Raw genomic sequence first — 11,751 nt, forward strand, 5'->3', positions numbered from 1 at the left:
GGGGCTTGGCTTGCTCGATGAAGTGGACAGCGGCGGAGCTCCTGGACACGACGAAAGGACGCACGGGCGGCGGGGAGCGCGGCTACGACGTAGGCACGGCGGCGGTAGCGTCGGCCATGGCTGGGGGGCGCGAGGGGGAGGAGCTGGAGAGGAGAGGGGGTGTCTGGGGGGTTCGGGGAAGAGAGGGGGAGCGATCCACGACGTCACCGGGCGAGGGGAGCGGCGAGGCGGCGAGCAGGTGCGTGGCGCGCGCTGCGGTCGCCGTCGGGCACCTGCCTGCCTGCCTGGCCGGCAAGCAGCTCGCTGGAGCGGCGCTGGGCTGGGCCGGCAGGTGGGCCGGGTGCTGGGCGCCAGGTAAGTTTTTCTATTTTTTTCCTATTTTCTGTTTTTTTAATACTTCTGCAACTTTGTTGATTTATTAAAAATACTTAGGCAACTCCTAAAATCACCAAACTACTCCTGGTCCATAGTTGGATTATTTCCAACATGAAACATTTTAGTTTGGAGATATTTGGGCATCTGAATATTTTATATAATTTTAAATGCCCAAATTCAAATATCTATGATTTAATTCAAAGACCCTAGGATGACCTAGGAAAATGTGCATCACTTTTGTCAGGGGTTCTGAACCAGGACAAAAATGATGGGCATTTTAGAAGGGCATTTCAGGTTCATTGAAAAAGTTTTTAGTAAACCCTAGTTGGTTTCAGAGGGGGCTGGGGGTTCTGTCATCCCCATTTCAGGTTTCTGATGAAAGAATAAACATGATGCAACACTCTAATGCATGACTAGCTAGGGTGTGACAACTCAAGTATATATAGGGGAAGGGGAGGGGCTGCGCCCCCACCTAGGGTTCCCTCCCTAGGGGTGGCGGCAGCCCCTAGATCCCATCTGGGAGGCGGCCACAAGAGGGAGAGGGGGAGGCGCACCTAGGGTGGGCCTTAGGGCCCATCTGCCCTAGGGTTTGCCCCCTTCCCCTCTTGGAGGCGCCTTGGGCCTTAGTGGGAGGCGCCCCAGCCCACCTAGGGGCTGGTCCCTTCCCACTATTGGCCCATGTAGGCCTCCGGGGCTGGTGGCCCCACCTGGTGGACCCCCGGGCCCTTCCGGTGGTCCCGGTACACTACCGGTGATGCCCGGAACAATTCCGGTGGCCAAAACCATACTTCCTATATATCAATCTTTACCTCCGGACCATTCCGGAACTCCTCGTGACGTCCGGGATCTCATCCGGGACTCCGAACAACATTCGGTAACCGCATACATACCTTCCCTATAACCCTAGCGTCATCGAACCTTAAGTGTGTAGACCCTACGGGTTCGGGAGTCATGCAGACATGGCCGAGACAACTCTCCGGTCAATAACCAACAGCGGGATCTAGATACCCATGTTGGTTCCCACATGCTCCACGATGATCTCATCGGATGAACCATGATGTCGAGGATTCAATCAATCCCGTATACAATTCCCTTTGTCCATCGGTACGATACTTGCCCGAGATTCGATCGTCGGTATCCCGATACCTTGTTCAATCTCGTTACCGGCAAGTCTCTTTACTCGTTCCGTAACACATCATCCTGTGATCAAATCCTTGATCACATTGTGCACATTATGATGATGTCCTACCGAGTGGGCCTAGAGATACCTCTCTGTTTACATGGAGTGACAAATCCCAGTCTCGATTCGTGCCAACCCAACAGACACTTTCGGAGATACCTATAGTGTACCTTTATAGCCACCCAGTTACCTTGTGACGTTTGGCACACCCAAATCACTCCTACGGTATTCGGGAGTTGCACAATCTCCTGGTCTAAGGAAATGATACTTGACATTAGAAAAGCTTTAGCATACGAACTACACAATCTTTGTGCTAGGCTTAGGATTGGGTCTTGTCCATCACATCATTCTCCTAATGACGTGATCCCGTTATCAAGGACATCCAATGTCCATGGTCAGGAAACCGTAACCATCTATTGATCAACGGGCTAGTCAACTAGAGGCTTACTAGGGACATGGTGTTGTCTATGTATCCACACATGTATCTGAGTTTCCTATCAATACAATTCTAGCATGGATAATAAATGATTATCATGAACAATGAAATATAATATAATAATAACTAATTTATTATTGCCTCTAGGGCATATTTCCAACAGTCTCCCACTTGCACTAGATTCAATAATCTAGTTCACATCGCCATGTGATTAACACTCACAGGTCACATCGCCATGTGACCAACATCCAAGAGTTTACTAGACTCAATGATTTAGTTCACATCACTATGTGATAAACACTCAAAGAGTTCTGGGTTTGATCATGTTATGCTTGTGAGAGAGGTTGTAGTCAATGGGTCTTGCCATATTCAGATCCCTATGTATTTCGCAAAACTTTATATCGTAGATGTTGCTACCACGTTCCACTTGGAGCTTTTCCAAATTATTGCTCCATTATACGTATCCGGTATCTCTACTCAGAGCTATCCGGATAGGTGTTAAGCTTGCATCGACGTAACTCTTTATGTCAAACTCTTTATCACCTCCATAACCGAGAAGCATTTCCTTATTTGTCTAAGGATAATTTTGACCGCTATCTGGTGATCTACTCCTAGATCACCTTTGTACCCTCTTGCCAGACATGTGGCAAGGCACACATCTGGTGCGGTACTTAGCATGGCATACCGTATAGAGCCTATGACAAAAGCATAGGGGACGACCTTCGTCCTTCCTCTTTCTTCTGCCGTGGTCAATCTTCAAGTCTTACTCAACTTCACACCTTACAATTCAGGTAAGAACCCCTTCTTTGACTGATCTATTTTGAACTCCTTCAAAAACATGTCAAGGTGTGCGTTCTTGGAAAGTATCATCAGACGTCTTGATCTATTTCTATAGATCTTGATGCCCAATATGTAAGCAGCTTTATCCAGGTCTTCCTTTGAAAATCACTCTTCAAACAACCGTTTATGCTTTCCAGAAATTCTACATTATTTCGGATCAACAATATGTCATCCACATATACTTATCAGAGATGTTGTAGTGCTCCCACTCACTTTCTTGTAAATACAAGTTTCTAGCAAACATTGTATAAACCTAAAAGCTTTGATCACTCCATCAAAGCATATATTCCGACTCCGAGATGCTTGCTCTAGTCCATAGAAGGATTGCTGGAGCCAGCATACCTTTTAGCATCCTTAGGATCGACAAAACTTTGATTGTATCACATACAACTTTTCTTACGAAAACTGGTAAGAAAACTTGTTTTGACATCCATCTGTAAGATTTCATAATCGAAAAATACAGCTAGTGCTAACATGATTCCGACGGACTTAAGCATCGCTACGGGTGAGAAATTCTCATCGTAGTCAACTCCTTGAACTTGTGAAAATACTCTTTCCCACAAGTCGAGCTTCATAGACGGTAACATTACCGCCCACGTCCATCTTCTTCTTAAAGATCCATTTATCTCAGTGGCTTGCCGATCATCGGGCAACTCCACCAAAGTCCATACTTTGTTCTAATATATGGATCCTATCTCGGATTTCATGGTTTCTAACCATTTGTCGGAATACGGGCCCACCATCGCTTCTCCATAGTTCACAGGTTCATTGTTGTCTAACAATATGATATCTAAGAGAGGATTACCGTACCACTCAGGAGTAGTACATATCCTTGTCGACCTACGAGGTTCGATAGCAACTTGATCCGAAGCTTCATGATCACTATCATTAACTTCCTATTCAACAGATGTGGGCGCCACAGAAAACATCTTTCTGTGTTGCATCACTTTCTGTTGAAATAAAGGTTCGACAACCTCATCAAGTTCTATCTTCCTCCCACTCAATTCTTTCGAGAGAAACTCCTTCTGGAGAAAGGACCCGTTCTTAGCGACAAACAATTTGCCTTCGGATCTGAGATAGAAGGTATACCCTACTGTCACCTTTGGGTATCCTATGAAGATGTGTTTGTCCGCTTTGGGTTCAAGCTTCTCCGGCTGAAGCCTTAAGCATCGCAGCCCCAAACATTAAGAAACGACAACTTTGGTTTCTTGCCAAACCAATGCTCATACGACATCGTCTCAACGGACTTAGATGGTGTCCTATCTAAAGTGAATGCAGCTGTCTCTAACGCATAACCTCAAAATGAAAACGGTAGATTGGTAAGAGACATCATAGATCGCACCATATCTCATAGGGTTCGATTATGACGTCCGGACACACCATTACAACTATGGTGTTCCAAGTGGCTTCAACTGTGAAACAATTCCACAATGTCTTAAGTGATTTGCCAAACTCATAACTCAGAAAATCCCCTTTTGATCAGATCATAAGGACATGATCTTATTGTTATGATGATTCTTAACTTCACTCTGAAATCGCTTGAATTTTTCAAATGTTTCAGACTTGTGTTTCATTAAGTAAATATACCTATATCTACTCAAATCGTCAGTGAAGATGAGAAAATAGCGATATCCACCGCACGCTTCAATTCTCATTGGATCACACGCATCAGCATGCATGATTTCCAACAAGTCACTTGCCCGTTTCATTGTACCTCGAAACGGGGTCTTAGTCATCCTGCCCATGAGGCATGGCTCGCATGTGTCAAGTGATTCAAAATCAAGTGACTCCAAACATCCATCGTCATGGAGTTTCTTCATGCATCTTACGCCAATATGACCTAAGCGGCAGTGCCACGAGAAAGTGGTACTATCATTATTAACTCTACATCTTTTGGCGTGAACATGTGTATTACCACGACCGAGATTCAATGAACCATTCACATAGGGTGCATGACCATGAAAGGTATCATTCATGTAAGCAGAATAACCATTATTCTCTAACTTAAATGAATGACCGTATTGCAATGAACATGATCTAATCATATTCATTCTCAACGTAGACACCTGATAACATTTATCTAGGTTCAATACTAATCCCGAAGGCAGATGGAGCGTGCGATGGTGATCTCATCAACTTTGGAAACACTTCCAACACACATCGTCACCTCGCCCTTAGCCAGCCTCCGTTTAGTCCGTAGCTTTTGCTTCAAGTCACCAGTAATAGCAACTGAACCGGTATCCAATACCCAGGTGCTACCAGGAGTACTAGTGAGGTACACATTAATAACACGTATATACTTTGTTGAAGTTGCCAGCCTTCTTATCTACCATGCATTTGGGGTAATTCCGCTACCAGTGACCGTTCCCCTTACAATAGAAGCACTTAGTCTCGGGTTTGGTTCAACCTTGGGTTCCTTCACTGGAGCGGCAACTGGTTTGCCATCCATGAAGTTTCCCTTCTAGCCCTTGCCCTTCTTGAAACCAGTGGTCTTGTTAAACCATCAACACTTGATGCTCCTTCTTCATTTCTACTTTTTGCGGTCTTAAGTTCCGCGAACAGCTCCGGGATCAACTCCATCCCTTGCATGTCATAGTTCATCACGAAGATCTAGTAGCTTAGTGATAGTGTCTAGAAAACTCTATCAATCACTATCTTATCTGGAAGTTTAACTCCCACTTGATTTAAGTGATTGTAGCACCCAGACATTCTGAGCACATGCTCACCAGCTGAGCTATTCTCCTCCATCTTGTTGGCAAAAGAACTTGTCAGAGGTCTCATACCTCTCAACACGGGCATGAGCCTGAAATCCCAATTTCAGCTCTTGGAACATCTCATATGTTCTATGGCATTCAAAACGTCATTGGAATCCCGATTCTAAGCCGTAAAGTATGGTGCACTAAACTATCATGTAGTCATCAGGATGTGTCTGTCAGGTGTTCACAACATCCACAGACGACGTTGTAGGGGTTTGCACATCGAGCGGTGCATCAAAGACGTAAGCCTTCTGTGTAGCAGTGAGGACACTCCTCGGACTACGGACCTAGTTCGCATCATTGCTTACAATATCTTTCAACTTAATCTTTCTCTAGGAACGTATTGAAAATAGGGAGCTACAACGTGAGCTATTTATCTACAACATATTTGCAAAGACAATTTAGACTATGTTCATGATAATTGAGTTCATCTTAATCAAATTATTTAATGAACTCCCACTCAGATAGACATCCCTCTAGTCATCTAAGTGAAACATGATCCGAGTCAACTAGGCCGTGTCCGATCATCACGTGAGACGGACTAGTCAACATCGATGAACATCTTCATGTTGATCGTATCTTCTATACGACTCATGCTCGACCTTTGGTCTTCCGTGTTCCGAGGCCATGTCTGTACATGCTAGGCTCATCAAGTCAACCTAAGTGTTTCGCATGTGTCCCGAGGCCATGTCTGTACATGCTAGGCTCGTCAATACCCGTTGTATTCGAACGTTAGAACCTATCACACCCGATCATCACGTGGTGCTTCAAAACAACGAACCTTCGCAACGGTGCACAGTTAGGGGGAACACTTTCTTGAAATTTTAGTGAGGGATCATCTTATTTAAGCTACCGTTGTTCTAAGCAAATAAGATGTAAAACATGATAAACATCACATGCAATCAAATAGTGACATGATATGGCCAATATCATTTTGCTCCTTTTGATCTCCATCTTTGGGGCTCCATGATCATAATTGTCACCAGCATGACACCATGATCTCCATCATCGTGTCTTCTTGAAGTTGTCACGTCATCTATTACTTCTACTACTATGGCTAACGCTTTAGCAATAAAGTAAAGTAATTACATGACGTTTATGTTGACACGCAGGTCATAAATAAATAAAGACAACTCCTATGGCTCCTGCCGGTTGTCATACTCATCGACATGTAAGTCGTGATTCCTATTACAAGAACATGATCATCTCATACATCACATATATCATTCATCACATCCTTTGGCCATATCACATCACAAAACACTTGCTGCAAAAACAAGTTAGACGTCCTCTAATTGTTGTTGCAAGTTTTTACGTGGCTGCTATAGGTTTCTAGCAAGAACGTTTCTTACCTACGCCAAAACCACAACGTGAATTGCCAATTTCTATTTACCCTTCATAAGGACCCTGTTCATCGAATCCGATCCGACTAAAGTGGGAGAGACAGACACCCGCCAGCCACCTTATGCAACTAGTGCATTTCAGCCGGTGGAACCGGTCTCACGTAAGCGTACGTGTAAGGTTGGTCCGGGCCGCTTCATCCCACAATACCGCCGAATCAAGATAAGACTAGTAACGGCAAGATAATTGACAATATCGACGCCCACAACTACTTTGTGTTCTACTCGTGCATAGTAACTACGCATACCTAGCTCATGATGCCACTGTTGGGGAACGTAGCAAAAATTCAAAATTTTCTATGCATCACCAAGATCAATCTATGGAGTAATCTAGCAACGAGGGGAAGGAGAGTGCATCTACATACCCTTGTAGACCGCTAAGCGGAAGCGTTCAAGTGAACGGGGTTGATGGAGTCGTATCGCCGTGATCCAAATCACCGATGATCCTAGTGCCCAACGGACGGCACCTCCGTGTTCAACACACGTACAGCCCGGTGACGTCTCCTACGCCTTGATCCAGCAAGGGGAGAAGGAGAGGTTGGGGAAGACTCCATCCAGCAGCAGCACGACGGCGTGGTGGTGGTGGAGGAGCGCGGGACTCCAGCAGGGCTTCGCCAAGCACTACGAGAGACGACGAGGGAGAGGGGTAGGGCTGCGCCAACAGGGAGAGAATTCATATGTATTGGGCAGCCCCAAACCTCAAGTATATATAGGGGAAGGGGAGGGGCTGCGCCCCCACCTAGGGTTCCCTCCCTAGGGGTGGCGGCAGCCCCTAGATCCCATCTGGGAGGCGGCCACAAGGGGGAGAGGGGGAGGCGCACCTAGGGTGGGCCTTAGGGCCCATCTGCCCTAGGGTTTGCCCCCTTCCCCTCTTGGAGGCGCCTTGGGCCTTAGTGGGAGGCGCCCCAGCCCACCTAGGGGCTGGTCCCTTCCCACTATTGGCCCATGTAGGCCTCCGGGGCTGGTGGCCCCACCTGGTGGACCCCCGGGCCCTTCTGGTGGTCCCGGTACACTACCGGTGATGCCCGGAACAATTCCGGTGGCCAAAACCATACTTCCTATATATCAATCTTTACCTCCGGACCATTCCGGAACTCCTCGTGATGTACCGGATCTCATCCGGGACTCCGAACAACATTCGGTAACCGCATACATACCTTCCCTATAACCCTAGCGTCATCGAACCTTAAGTGTGTAGACCCTACGGGTTCGGGAGTCATGCAGACATGGCCGAGACAACTCTCCGGTCAATAACCAACAGCGGGATCTGGATACCCATGTTGGTTCCCACATGCTCCACGATGATCTCATCGGATGAACCACGATGTCGAGGATTCAATCAATCCCGTATACAATTCCCTTTGTCCATCGGTACGATACTTGCCCGAGATTCGATCGTCGGTATCTCGATACCTTGTTCAATCTCGTTACCGGCAAGTCTCTTTACTCGTTCCATAACACATCATCCCGTGATCAACTCCTTGATCACATTGTGCACATTATGATGATGTCCTACCGAGTGGGCCCAGAGATACATCTCCATTTACACGGAGTGACAAATCCCAGTCTCGATTCGTGCCAACCCAACAGACACTTTCGGAGATACCTGTAGTGTACCTTTATAGCCACCCGGTTACGTTGTGACGTTTGGCACACCCAAAGCACTCCTACGGTATCCGGGAGTTGCACAATCTCATGGTCTAAGGAAATGATACTTGACATTAGAAAAGCTTTAGCATACAAACTACACGATCTTTGTGCTAGGCTTAGGATTGGGTCTTGTCCATCACATCATTCTCCTAATGATGTGATCCCGTTATCAACGACATCCAATGTCCATGGTCAGGAAACCGTAACCATCTATTGATCAACAGGCTAGTCAACTAGAGGCTTACTAGGGACATGGTGTTGTCTATGTATCCACACATGTATCTGAGTTTCCTATCAATACAATTCTAGCATGGATAATAAACGATTATCATGAACAATGAAATATAATATAATAATAACTAATTTATTATTGCCTCTAGGGCATATTTCCAACAACTTATATGTGGCACTGCCGTTTAGGTCATATTGGTGTAAAGCGCATGAAGAAACTCCATGCTGATGAATTTTTGGAATCACTTGATTATGAATCACTTGATGCTTGCGAACCATGCCTCATGGGCAAGATGAACCGATAAAGATCTTCATAGAATATGTAGAAGCCAATATGAGCATCCAGGTTCCGCTATTGGTTATTGACCGAAGATGTGTCTCGGCCATGTCTACATAGTTCTCGAACCCGTAGGGTCCAGACGCTTAACGTTCAATGACGATTTGTACTATGAGTTATGTGATTTGATGTACCGAAGGTTGTTCGGAGTCCCGGATGAGATCACGGACATGACGAGGAGTCTTGAAATGGTCGAGGCGTAAAGATCGATATATTGGAAGGCTATATTCGAACATCGGAAAGGTTCCGAGTGATTCGGGTATTTTTCGGAGTACCGGAGAGTTACGGGAATTCGTCGGGGGAAGTAGTGGGCCTTAATGGGCCATACGAGAAAGGAGAGAAGGGCCTCAAGGGGTGCCCCCCCATGGCAAGTCTGAATTGGACTAGGAAGGGGGCGGCGCCCCCCTCTCTTTCCTTCTCCCTCTCCTACTCCTTCCCTCTCCCCCCTCTTGGAAAAGGAAGGGGACTCCAACTAGGATTGGGAATCCTAGTGGGACTCCCCTTATGGGCGCGCCCCTCCTAGGCCGGCCTCCTCTTCCCTCCTCCTTTATATACGTGGCCAGGTGGCACCCCATAGACACACAAGTTGATATTTTAGCCGTGTGCGGTGCCCCCTCCACAGTTACACACCTCGGTCATATCATCGTAGTGCTTAGGCGAAGCCCTGTGCCGGTAACTTCATCACCACCGTCACCACACCGTCGTGCTAACGGAACTCTCTCTCGGCCTCAACTGGATCAAGAGTTCGAGGGACGTCACCGAGCTGAACGTGTGCAGATCGCAGAGCGTTTGGTACTTGATCGGTTGGATCACGAAGACCTTCGACTTCATCAACCGCATTACTTAACGCTTCCACTTTCGGTCTACGAGGGTACGTGGACACACTCTCCCCGCTCGTTGCTATGCTTCCCCTAGATAGATCTTGCGTGATCGTAAGAAATTTTCTAAAATTACTGCATTCCCCAACAGTTTGGACATTCGAGGAGCTCGTGGCGAAAAAAGCAAAATTCAGGTCTGTGAGAATCATTTGAAAACATCACCGTTCATCCCCAATTTTGTCTTTTTTGCCCTGCGCTCCTAGAATGTCAAAACTTCATTAATTTTTGCACGAACGTCACGCACATGCACATCTTGCTTGCAATTTTTTCCTGGATATTCTCTGTTTTTTACAGTGTTATTGTTCACCGGGCTCATCTGAGCCCGAGCTTAGAGGTGGATTATCGCTAAGTTTGTTGCTAATTTATTTGGATTATTTTAGTACTTTCTAGTGCTTTACGTATGCTTAATGTGTACAAGTATTAATACTCCCGTACTGTTTTTGTGCAATTTTACTTTAAGTATTTAGAGCAACTCTAGCAGATCCGCCATATCCTTGTCGTCCCGTAAATTATTAGTTATGTGATTGTGGACTTGGGGATATTTGACTTCGGTATCTTGCTTTGTAGGGAGGGCCAGATGTCAAAGGAAAACATGACTCATGTCGCAGACTGTCAAGGTATATACCTTTCCCTATACCTTGGAGCCATATTTTTTCAGCTAATATGTATATTTTGTGTGCATTATCAGACTCCTAATAACATGAATCCAGTGTTCCCCAATGTTGTGAATTTTCAATCATTTCTCATAGCTGTAGGATTCTTGGTTGTTGTTTGTTAACATGAGTACTGTTATATGTTAAAGCAATGAGTGTTTTCCTATTCCCTCTGGTAGCTGCATATTTGCATTTATGACAAACATTGGGGTTAGCCTCAACCTTCATTCATGCTGAGTGGCCAACTGCTGCAATTCTAATGTATGCCTTTATTGTGAAATGATCATCGACATTATTAGAGAGGGGCAAAAATAATTTTATGTTGCATTGTTTCTATCTGTGCAGATAGTGAGATTAAAACAAAATATGTTTGCTTCTTCTAAACTATTTGCACGCACCTTTCTTATAAGCATGAGGTTTCCAGTTTCATGAATCCTGATAACCATACATTCCTGTGTTGCAATCATTTATAAATGTAACTAAGCAACACTTAAGGCGTTTGTAACTTTATATCGAATCATCCTGTCATGCATCCCATTTAGTCCTATAAAAGAGACTTTTTTTCTAAGCTGTTGATAGATGTTAGATATTTACATTCAGTACTGATCTCCCTTGGTTCAAATCGTCAGTTGACCAATCAGATGCCTACTGATAGATCACCAGCGAAAACCTAGTATGTGTTGTTCATGTTCTCTCATTTCCTGTGATTATTGTTATTTGGTAGCAATTTATTCAGTGAAATCCACTGTAAGTGGTAGGCCTCAGATTGCAACACACGCGACGGTGGCGCATGGGAACCTTGCAGCCGTGATGGTTGGAGTCGCCATCTCTTGCAACATTTGCCTTGTTGCAATGGTTGTGTCGCTCCTCTGATTGCAACATCAGTGTTTTTAGGCAGAGGATCATCATGCGACGCCCCTCTCATGTGAGCCTATCCTCTAGGTACGCGTGATGAGATGAAAGGGGGGAAGAGAGAAACATGTGGAGAGAGCTTCGTAAGAGGATAAGATTGAGG

Source organism: Triticum dicoccoides, chromosome 2A (genome assembly GCF_002162155.2).
Source record: "Triticum dicoccoides isolate Atlit2015 ecotype Zavitan chromosome 2A, WEW_v2.0, whole genome shotgun sequence".
NCBI lineage: Eukaryota > Viridiplantae > Streptophyta > Magnoliopsida > Poales > Poaceae > Triticum > Triticum dicoccoides.